Source organism: Ictidomys tridecemlineatus, chromosome 4 (genome assembly GCF_052094955.1).
Source record: "Ictidomys tridecemlineatus isolate mIctTri1 chromosome 4, mIctTri1.hap1, whole genome shotgun sequence".
In the NCBI taxonomy this organism is placed as follows: domain Eukaryota; kingdom Metazoa; phylum Chordata; class Mammalia; order Rodentia; family Sciuridae; genus Ictidomys; species Ictidomys tridecemlineatus.
In genome coordinates, this window is record NC_135480.1 from 124,510,243 (window position 1) to 124,522,997 (window position 12,755).

Sequence of the window (12,755 nt, forward strand, 5' to 3'; positions counted from 1 at the left end):
TTTTCTGAGTTGCTCGCCATTTTTTTCAGCTATCTAGTACATGGCCATGTCACCAAGCTTGGAGGTGGTACATATCTTGGACACAAAACCATGAGCCTATTCTGAAGAGTGGCCAGAATTCAGGAAGAAAACAGGAATTAAGGAAGATAGCAGGTTTTGCTTATGGAAGAGGCTAGCCGCAGTGCATTCATAAATTGGGCATGATGAATGCTGGAAGCTTTCTACTAGACAGGACACATCCATTGATGCATTCTCTTTTCTAATGTCTACAAGCACGGACACAGTGGGATACACAGACAAAGCAACACTCGCCTTGTCAAAAGACTTGATAGAAACAATCCACTCCAAACCAAACAAACCACCGTTCCTAGCTCTTCTCAGAACATGAGACCAAACCACAAACTCACACCCACACCCACAAAGCCATCTCCTTCCCCAAGGAGGTCTGTGACTACCCGCAGTGACCTTTGACTGGTGGGCCATACTAGGTTCCCCTGAAATGGCGTGTCTTGTCTCAGATCTGGCCTCCTTGGCCAATTCTGTGAAGTTGTCAGGAGCCAGGGCTGAGCCACTACCTGCTTTCTCAGGAAAGACCCCCTTCAGAGCTTTCCTGGCAATTGGCCATCCTCACATCTGTAGTTACCAAGAAAGACTGACTCTGTCCTTGGTAAATCCAAACAAGTGAGCCCACTGGGACTGGCACTGGGACTGTCTCTGGGTGCCTGGCTTCCTGGATCCCAAGTTCAGAGAGTTCCATCACCAAGAAAGTGTGGTGAGGTCACTTCCCTCAGGAACTGAATGAGGTCACTGCATTGGAAACCACTTTGTCCTAACTGTTGTTTCCAATGTCCCATGAGATGGAGGCTGCCCCTGCTTCCTGTGACACTTTCACAAGTTAGAATGGTATATCAATCATAGGCACCCAGGAAAAGCTCTCCACACAGGCCTGGTTTGATCGATCTTGTCTAATGAAGAAGAGAGAGGCTCATTCAGACACATCCCTTCATCCTGACCAGGTTGTTTGACACGGAAGATGACTTTTACTCTCTCAGGTCCTTCCTGGCTGCCTACATCTTCTCTAGGGATCATTTCTGCATGGACCTTAAAGGTTCTCAGCAGGTGGAAGATCCCCTACATTCCTGTATTGTAAGACCAACTCTGTCCCTGCTCTTCTGTAAAGTGAGATTGAGGAAACAGTGAATGCTTGGGGTTAAGAACATGTTCAGTTTGGGTTACAAATCATAATGCTGGATGAAGAATGGTATTGGGAACCTGTGATAATATAGAGGTGAAATATATGTATGAAAACAGAAATCTAAGTAAGATTTGAAGGCCAGAAGGGCATTGGGCCCCTGATTGGGATACTTAGCTTTGAATTACATTCTGTACAGATGTATCTGATAAATCAACATACAATGGCATAGGACCTTGTACCTTGGATGATTGAATGTAGAAGAGAAGATCAAGTCAAAAAGGGATAGTAGGTAGGATTAGAAAGATAGTCAGTAGGTTTAGGAAGAAGAGTGAGTATAATATTTGGACCAAAAGTTCTTTAGCAATAGGGTGTCTGTTAGAGAGTGAATGTAAATGTCAGCATATGTGAAGAGTCAGTCACAATGATGAACTGGGGAAGATATGTAGGAAAGCAGATATGAATATAGACATTATTAAATTAGGCAAAGTATAAAGTGAGTGATAGGAATAGACATTTTCAACAGGGTTGAGGTTGAATATATAATCTTAGGCAGAAACAAATGTGTAGTCACCAATAGAATTGACATTTGAGAGCATTAGCCAACCTAGACAAGGATGGTTTTAGTAATCCATGCTCACTTTCCAATTAGGCTTAGGTACAACCATAAATGTGACCTTTGCATTTTTTGTTCAGAATATCACTGTGATAAAAAGTATATGTACATCAGGTGACATGAGTATTTCTTCCACTATTTTTGGGTGCAATATGTTGAAGACGTTTAAATTAGAATTCGTGGGTACAAATAGGTGTACCCTGGGTCTATGAGTATAGAGATAATGCATGAATAGACCATACTGTGAATAAAGAATAAAACTGGTTCCAATTTAAATAATGGATTGAATTGATATCTGAAAACATATAAGAAATCTTATATTGATACACGATCATTCATTCCAACCAGTTATACATCTAATGGTAATATTAGGTTGATGGTTTACCATGAGGGGTATGTGAGTTTTGGTTCCAAAGTGATTATGGAAATCCAAAGTAATGTATTTGGAAAGAAGTCTCATGAAAAGACCAGTCAAGAAACATGGAGGAATACATGTGTTCTGAAGCAGGATTTGATTGAAAGTGAACCAAATGCCTAGAAATTTGTGAACTTGAGGATGAAATATATATCCTATGATGTGCATCAACTGGAGAAAGAGTAATGTACCAGTGTTGAATAAAAATAAATGTCAAAATACACATCATGTCCCATAGGAGTCTACTTGTATTGATGTTAAACATGGTCAGTTACTGTAGAAATGTTAGGATTTCTATACACCATTCACTGAAGTTAGTTTTAAGTACTAGGAAACAAATATGTATTTCAGGTGGATGAATATTTCTGAGAATAATCTTGTGAAAAGTTCATTATAAATCCACATACATGAACATGAATTCAGGGAGTGTAAAATAAGACACACATATTTTATATTTTGAAAAATCTGGAGAGTGTGTGTGTGTATATATACATGTATATATATATATATATATATATATATATATATATATATATATATATATATATATATATACACAAAACACACACAGAGTGACATTAAAAATTAAAAATATATATGCCAATTGAAATTCATCATGAAATATATATCATCCCAAGATCCAGAAATATTTATTTTACTGAACATGGATGTATGTATCATGTTGTTGAAGTAGGAAGCTCACCCATAGGTTGATTTTCAGTTCCAAAAGCATTTAGGAGGAGTGATTTCTTCTCACAGTTTGTATCTGCCAAGTCAGCCACCTCACAAGAATGTAGCTGGAAAACCAGGTAGGACTCTCTATGTGCATGTAAAATTACATGTGCTGAATAGGCTGCAGAGAAAGCGAGACAGGAATTCACATATTTGTTAAGTTTAAAAACACATAGAGAACGATTAAATTGGACTAGATTCATAACATCTACCCTTTATAATGCAAAAGGCCTGTCCAACTACACACCATGCCTCCTCTGAACTGCTTGTATTTATATTCTGTTTGGGTTATTTTTTTCTATCATATTAGGATTTGTAGTGAGAGTCTAGTAGGGTATGGGTTAGTGTCAGGGATTCAGTATTTGGAATGGAAAATAGGAAAATGAATCCAATGTGTATGCAAAAATGTGCTACACAAAATCTTCCCACTGTCATCCAGAAAAATGCCTTGACAATACCCTTGCCCCAAGTAAGACGCAATTCGAGGAGAAGAGTTAGAAAATCTTTGAATACATATGTGGAATGAAAAATGCTCAGGAGTTCACAACTTTGGAGGTGGTAGAGGAGTTTCCATAAGTAAGGGAGAGGATAAACACTCCACAAACATGGAGCTCTGTGGCCTAAAGACTTCTTGTGAATCTGCCTCTGAGGTTGGGCTCTTGAAATATATGTGGTTGTCAGGAGCATTAGCTTCCTTTGTAGTGAGACCATCAAAGCTGGGTCTGCATCTATGTGACCTGGAGGACATGGTTTCTGATTTTCCAATGAACATGAGGCAGAACTGCTGAATTCTCTTTTTGTAGGTAACCTGTGACCACTGGGGGCTAAGTATCTCCCCGAGGGAACTGTGAAGCCATTTGGTCATCCTCCATTTTTCTTGGTGTTTCTTGCTGCTTCACTGGGAGTTTGGTATTTGCTTCACGAAATACAAGGACTTCAACTGGACACAGTGCTGGAGGGAGTTCTGTCACTTGTGGTGTGTCAGGGTCCTAGGAGAATGCACCAACTATGCTTCTATCCCACAGAACTTGGCCCCTTGACCATAGCAACCTGATTCTGAACATTGTACTGAAACATCTCCATATAACAAGATGCCTTTACATATAAGGGTCTGCTGGCTGCACCATGTCAGTCAGAAGACATTTGGAAGCCTATGGCAGATCCACATGGCCCCAACACAGATGTTTTATCACACACCTGCACACCACTGCTCTAGGCCCACTACAAAGCAGGCCCCACCTCACTGGCATCTCTGTTCTTCATCATTTTCATGAAAGCCGTCAATCAAGGCACCTGTCTGGTAAACTCATGATCAGCAACAGGACATCCTAAGGTTCTCCAGTGCCACCTGGTCATGGCAATTTCAAAGATGGCACGGTATTTATCTAGCCATTTGTAAAGGATGAAGTTGGAGGCACTGTGGGTTTCCATTCATTCAGGAAACACTTAAAGGTGTGAAATATCATTTCAATGAAAGCTCTGGAGAACTCTCACAAACAAGGCTTCCGAAAGAGTGGCCAAAAAATGTCACATGAAACCAGGCCCACTGAGGTCTACAATGTGAGGTCCATGTGTGTTTTGACTCTCAACTATGGCTGCCAGGTCTTTAAGAATAAAATCATGTGATATCCTGGCTGAGATTTTCAGTGTTCTGTGGAAAGTCACCCTGGGATTCGATCTCAGTTTCCAGGGGGGACTCTCATGTGTGGCCTTGGAAAATCCCAACTCAATTCATGGCAATACTTCTCTGAGGTCAGTTCCAGAACTCAGTCTCCAAGGGGAATCACACCAGAATTCAAGCCCAGGCGGACCCAGTCATCTCTTCCACCGCCATACAAATGACCAGAATTCAAACCAAAACACTGCCACAAGGCCCTCAACTTCTTCCATATAGACAATCCTCATAACCTCTGGCTTGAGGTTTCTTTGAGGGCCGCAGCCTAAGACAGTGTCCACAATAAGCTCCCTTGCCCCTCATTTGCCTAATTCCAGGGTGGCCTGTACACCCTTCTTTGAACCAGGAGTGATCAAATAGGCCTGCCTTTAATACTGCTAGGCTTCTAAACTTTGAGGCCTGCTGATGGTGGGGTACAGATTTTTTGTGTAAATTGGAGTCATGAGAAAACACAAGCACATAATGGCTAGCCTCTGCAGGGCTTTGAAAAACTCATTTGACCCAAAGGATCCCTATTCTCAGTTGATGCTGGTCAGGGAACTTACAGAGGAAGGCGAGAGACTTCATCCACAATGACTGCTGTTTTGCCATATTGGCATTAGATGCACATATGGGATCTTTCCTGAGATCCATCAGGTGCTGATAATCTTATCCACAGAGTCACACAGAGCCAAGAGGCTGAATCAGACACATCCCTTTGCAAAGCAATTAAGTAAAGAGCCACAAGTGATGCCCATTCGTTTGCATTTGAAAACTGTTTTCTTCAGGCTTCACAAAAGTGTGTCCTGAGGCAAAGACCTTGCTGACATTCAGTGAAACAGAACAATAGGTAAGCAAAAGGCCCAAAGCAGGGTTTCTCCACTGAGACTTTAATGGGCCCACTGATATCTGAGTTTTCTGAGATGCTCGCCATTCCTTTCAGCTATCTAGTACATGGCCATGTCACCAAGCTTGGAGGTGGTACATATCTTGGACGCAAAACCATGAGCCTATTCTGAAGAGTGGCCAGAATTCAGGAAGAAAACAGGAATATAGGAAGATAGTAGGTTTTGCCCATGGATAAGGCAAGCCGCAGTCCATTTATAAATTGGGCAGGATGAATGCTGGAAACTTTCTACTAGACAGGATACATCCATTGATGCATTCTCTTTTCTAAAGTCTACAAGCACGGACACAGTGCGATACACAGACAAAGCAACACTCGCCTTGTGAAAAGACTTGATAGAAACAGTCCACTCCAAACCAAACAAACCGCCTTTCCTAGCTCTTCTCAGAACATGAGACCAAACCACAAACTCACACCCACACCCACAAAGCCACCTCCTTCCCCCAAGGAGGTCTGTGACTACCCACAGTGTCCTCTGACTGGTGGGCCATACAATGTTCCCCCGAAATGGCCTGTCTTGTCTCAGATCTGGCCTCCTTGGCCAAATCTGTGAAGTTGTCAGGAGCCAGGGGTGAGCCACTACCTGCTTTCTCAGGAGAGACCCCATTCAGAGCTTTCCTGGCAATTGACCATCCTCACATCTGTAGGTACCAAGAAAGACTGACTCTGTCCTTGGTAAATCCAAACAAGTGAGCCCACTGGGACTGGCACTGGGACTGCCTCTGGGTGCCTGGATTCCTGGATCCCAAGTTCAGAGAGTTCCATCACCAAGGAAGTGTGGTGAGTTCACTTCCTTCAGGAACTGAATGAGGTCACTGCCTTGGAAACCACTTTGTCCTAACTGTTGCTTCCAAGGGTCCCATGAGATGGAGGCTGAACCTGCTTCCTGTGACACTTTCACAAGTTAGAATGGTATATCAACCATAGGCACCCAGGAAAAGCTCTCCACACAGGCCTGGTTTTGTCCATCTTGTCTTCATTAAGAAGAGAGAGGCTAATTCAGACACATCCCTTAATCCTGACCAGGTTGTTTGCCACAGAAGATGACTTTTACTCTCTCAGGTCCTTCCTAGCTGCCTACATCTTCTCCAGGGATCATTTCTCCTTGGACTTTGGAGGTTCTCAGCAGGTGGAAGATCCTCTACATTCCTGTATTGAAGACCGACTCTGTCCCTGCTCTTCTGTAAAGTGAGATTGAGGAAACAGTGAATGCTTGGAATAAAGAACATGTTCAATTTGGGTTACTAATCAATCTGCTGGATGAAGAATGGTATTGGGAACCTGTGATATTCATAATAATATAGAGGTGAAATATATGTATGAAAACAGAAATCTAAGTAAGATTTGAAGGCCAGAAGGGCATTGGGCCCTTGATTGGGATACTTAGCTTTGAATTACATTCTGTACAGATGTCTCTGATAAATCAACATACAATGGCATAGGACCTTGTACCTTGGATGATTGAATGTAGAAGAGAAGATCAAGTCAAAAAGGGTTAGCAGGTAGGATTAGAAAGATAGTCAGTAGGTTTAGGAAGAAGAGTGAGTATAATATTTGGACCAAATGTTCTTTAGCAATAGGGTGTCTGTTAGAGAATGAATGTAAATGTCAGCACATGTGAAGAGTCAGTCACAATGATGAACTGGGGAAGATATGTAGGAAAGCAGATATGAATATAGACATTAGGAAATTAGGCAAAGTATAAAGTGAGTGATAGGTTTAGACATTTTCAACAGGGTTGAGGTTGAATATATAATCTTAGGCAGAAACAAATATGTAGTCACCAATAGAATTGACATTTGAGAGCATTGGTCAACCTAGACAAGGATGGTTTTAGTAATCCATGCTCATTTTCCAATTAGGCTTAGGTACAATCACAAGTGTGACCTTTGCATTTTGTGTTCAGAATATCACTGTGATAAAAAATATATGTACATCAGGTGACATGAGTATTTCTTCCACTATTTTTGAAAGCAATACGCTGAAGTTGTATAAATTAGAATGCGTGTGTACAAATAGGTGTACCCTGGGTCTATGAGTATAGAGATAATGCATGAATAGACCATATTGTGAATAAAGAATATAACTGGTTCCAATTTAAATAATGGATTGAATTGATATCTGAAAACATATAAGAAATCTTATATTGATACACGATCATTCATTCCAACCAGTTATACATCTAATGGTAATATTAGGGTGATGGTTTACCATGAGGGGTGTGTGAGTTTTGGTTCCAAAGTGATTATGGAAATCCAAAATAATGTGTTTAGAAAGAAGTCTCATGAAAAGACCAGTCAAGAAACATGGAGGAATACGTGTGTTCTGAAGCAGGATTTGATTGAAAGTGAACCAAATGCCTAGAAATTTGTGAACTTGAGGATGAAATATATATCCTATGATGTGCATCAACTGAAGAAATAGTAATGTACCAGTGTTGAATGAAAATAAATGTAAATATACACATCATGTCCCATAGGAGTCTACTTGCATTGATGTTAAACAGGGTCAGTTACTGTAGAAATGTTAGGATATCTATGCACCATTCACTGAAGTTAGTTTTCAGTACTAGCAAACAAATATGTATTTCAGGTGGATGAATATTTCTGAGAATAATCTTGTGAAAAGTTGATTATAAATCCACATACATGAACATGAATTTAGGGAGTGTAAAATAAGACACATATATTTTATATTTTGAAAAATCTGGAGAGTGTGTGTGTGTATATATACATATATATACACACAAAACACACACAGAGAGACATTAAAAAGTAAAAATATATATGCCAATTGAAATTCATCATGAAATATATATCATCCCAAGATCCAGAAATATTTATTTTACTGAACATGGATGTATGTATCATGTTGTTGAAGTCGGAAGCTCACCCATAGGTTGATTTTCAGTTCCAACAGCATTTAGGAGGAGTGATTTCTTCTCACAGTTTGTATCTGCCAAGTCAGCCACCTCACAAGAATGTAGCTGGAAAACCATGTAGGATTCTCTATGTGCATGTAAAAATACATGTGCTGAATAGGCTGCAGAGAAAGGGAGACAGGAATTCACATATTTGTTCTGTTTAAAAACACATCGAGAACTATTACATTGGACTAGATTCATAACATCTACCCTTTATAATGCAAAAGGCCTGTCCAACTACACACCATGCCTCCTCTGAACTGCTTGTATTTCTATTATTTTTGGGTTATTTTTTTCTATCATATTAGGATTTGTAGTCAGAGTCTAGTAGGGTATGGGTTAGTGTCAGGTATTCAGAATTTGGAATGGAAAATAGGAAAATGAATCCAATCTGTATGCAAATATGTGCTACACAAAATCTTCCCACTGTCATCCAAAAAAAATACCTTGACAATACCCTTGCCCCAAGTAAGACGCAATTCGAGGAGAAGAGTTAGAAAATCTTTGAATACATATGTGGAATAAAAAATGCTCAGCAGTTTACAACTTTGGAGGTGGTATAGGAGTTTCCATAAGTAAGGGAGAGGATAAACACTCCACAAACATGGAGCTCTGCTGGCCTAAAGACTTCTTGAGAAACTGCCTCTGAGGTTCGGCTCTTAAAATATATATTGTTGTCAGGAGCATTAGCTTTTTTTGTAGTGAGACCATCAAAGCTGGGTCTGCATCTATGTGACCTGGAGGACATGGTTTCTGATTTTCCAATGAACATGAGGCAGAAGTGCTGAATTCTCTCTTTGTAGGTAAACTGTGGCCACTGGGGTCTAAGTACCTCCCCCTGGGAACTGTGAAGCCATTTGTTCATCCTCCACTTTTCGTGGTGTTTCTTGCTGCTTCACTGAGAGTTTGGTATTTGCTTCACGAAATACAAGGACTTCAACTGGGACACAGTGCTGGAGGGAGTTCTGTCACGTGTGGTGTGTCAGGGTCCTAGGAGAATGCACCAACCATGCTTCTATCCCACAGAGCTTGGCCCCTTTACCATAGCAACCTGATTCTGAATATTGTTCTGAAACCTCTCCATATAACAAGATGACTTTACATATAAGGGTCTGATGGCTGCACCATGTCAGTCACAAGACATTTGGAAGCCCATGGCAGATCCACATGGCCCCACCACAGATGTTTTATCACACACCTGCACACCACTGCTCTAGGCCCACTACTCAGCAGGCCCCACCTCACTGGCATCTCTGTTCTTTATCATTTTCATGAAAGCTGTCAATCAAGGCACCTGTCTGGTAAACTCATGATCAGCAAGAGGACATCCTAAGGTTCTCCAGTGCCACCTGGTCATGGCAATTTCAAAGATGGCACGGTATTTATCTAGCCATTTGTAAAGGATGAAGTTGGAGGCACTGTGGGTTTCCATTCATTAAGGAACCATTTAATAGTGAGAAAGATCTTTTCAATGAAAGCTCTGGAGAACTCTCACAAACAAGGCTTCCCAAAGAGTGGCCAAAAAAACGTAACATGAAACCAGGGCCACTGAGGTCTACGATGTGAGGTACATGTGTGTTTTGACTCTCAACTATTGCCTCCAGGTCTTTAAGAATAACAGCATGTGATATGCTGGCTGAGATTCCCAGTGATCTGTGGAAAGTGATCCTGGGGTTTGATCTCAGTTTTCAGGGGTACTCTCATGCATGGCCTCGGAAAATCCCAACTCAATTCATGGCAATACTTCTCTGACGTCAGTTCCAGAACTCAGTCTCTAAGGGGAATCACACCAGAGTTCAAGCCCAGGCGGACCCAGTCATCTCTTCCACCGCCATACAAATGACCACAATTCAAACCAAAACACTGCCACAAGGCCCTCAATGTCTTCCATATAGACAATCCTCATAACCTCTGGCTGAAGGTTTCCATGAGGGGCGCAGCCTAAGACAGTGTCCACAATAAGCTCCCTTGCCCCTCATTTACCTAATGTCAGGGTGGCCTGGAAACCCTTCTTTGAACCAGGAGTGATCAAATAGGCCTGCCTTTAATACTGCTCAGCTTCTAAACTTTGAGGCCTGCTGATGGTGGTGTACACATTTTTTGTGTAAATTGGAGTCATGAGAAAACACAAGCTCATAATGGCTAGCCTCTGCAGGGCTTTGAAAAACTCATTTGACCCAAAGGATCCCTATTCTCACTTGATGCAGTTCAGGGACCTTACAGAGGAAGGCGAGAGACTTCATCCACAATGACTGCTGTTTTGCCATATTGGCTTTGGATGCACATATGGGATCCTTCCTGAGATCCATCAGGTGCTGACAATCTAAGCCACAGCCTCACACAGGGCCAAGAGGCTGATTCAGACACATCCCTTTGCAAAGCAATTAAGCAAAGAGCCACAAGGGATGCCCATTCGTTTGCATTTGAAAACTGTTTTCTTCAGGCTTCACAAAGGTGTGTCCTGAGGCAAAGACCTTGCTGACATCCAGGGAAACAGAACAATAGGTAAGGATGAGGCCAAAAGTATAGTTTCTACACTGAGACTTTTTCTGAGTTGCTCGCCATTTTTTTCAGCTATCTAGTACATGGCCATGTCACCAAGCTTGGAGGTGGTACATATCTTGGACACAAAACCATGAGCCTATTCTGAAGAGTGGCCAGAATTCAGGAAGAAAACAGGAATTAAGGAAGATAGCAGGTTTTGCTTATGGAAGAGGCTAGCCGCAGTGCATTCATAAATTGGGCATGATGAATGCTGGAAGCTTTCTACTAGACAGGACACATCCATTGATGCATTCTCTTTTCTAATGTCTACAAGCACGGACACAGTGGGATACACAGACAAAGCAACACTCGCCTTGTCAAAAGACTTGATAGAAACAATCCACTCCAAACCAAACAAACCACCGTTCCTAGCTCTTCTCAGAACATGAGACCAAACCACAAACTCACACCCACACCCACAAAGCCATCTCCTTCCCCAAGGAGGTCTGTGACTACCCGCAGTGACCTTTGACTGGTGGGCCATACTAGGTTCCCCTGAAATGGCGTGTCTTGTCTCAGATCTGGCCTCCTTGGCCAATTCTGTGAAGTTGTCAGGAGCCAGGGCTGAGCCACTACCTGCTTTCTCAGGAAAGACCCCCTTCAGAGCTTTCCTGGCAATTGGCCATCCTCACATCTGTAGTTACCAAGAAAGACTGACTCTGTCCTTGGTAAATCCAAACAAGTGAGCCCACTGGGACTGGCACTGGGACTGTCTCTGGGTGCCTGGCTTCCTGGATCCCAAGTTCAGAGAGTTCCATCACCAAGAAAGTGTGGTGAGGTCACTTCCCTCAGGAACTGAATGAGGTCACTGCATTGGAAACCACTTTGTCCTAACTGTTGTTTCCAATGTCCCATGAGATGGAGGCTGCCCCTGCTTCCTGTGACACTTTCACAAGTTAGAATGGTATATCAATCATAGGCACCCAGGAAAAGCTCTCCACACAGGCCTGGTTTGATCGATCTTGTCTAATGAAGAAGAGAGAGGCTCATTCAGACACATCCCTTCATCCTGACCAGGTTGTTTGACACGGAAGATGACTTTTACTCTCTCAGGTCCTTCCTGGCTGCCTACATCTTCTCTAGGGATCATTTCTGCATGGACCTTAAAGGTTCTCAGCAGGTGGAAGATCCCCTACATTCCTGTATTGTAAGACCAACTCTGTCCCTGCTCTTCTGTAAAGTGAGATTGAGGAAACAGTGAATGCTTGGGGTTAAGAACATGTTCAGTTTGGGTTACAAATCATAATGCTGGATGAAGAATGGTATTGGGAACCTGTGATAATATAGAGGTGAAATATATGTATGAAAACAGAAATCTAAGTAAGATTTGAAGGCCAGAAGGGCATTGGGCCCCTGATTGGGATACTTAGCTTTGAATTACATTCTGTACAGATGTATCTGATAAATCAACATACAATGGCATAGGACCTTGTACCTTGGATGATTGAATGTAGAAGAGAAGATCAAGTCAAAAAGGGATAGTAGGTAGGATTAGAAAGATAGTCAGTAGGTTTAGGAAGAAGAGTGAGTATAATATTTGGACCAAAAGTTCTTTAGCAATAGGGTGTCTGTTAGAGAGTGAATGTAAATGTCAGCATATGTGAAGAGTCAGTCACAATGATGAACTGGGGAAGATATGTAGGAAAGCAGATATGAATATAGACATTATTAAATTAGGCAAAGTATAAAGTGAGTGATAGGAATAGACATTTTCAACAGGGTTGAGGTTGAATATATAATCTTAGGCAGAAACAAATGTGTAGTCACCAATA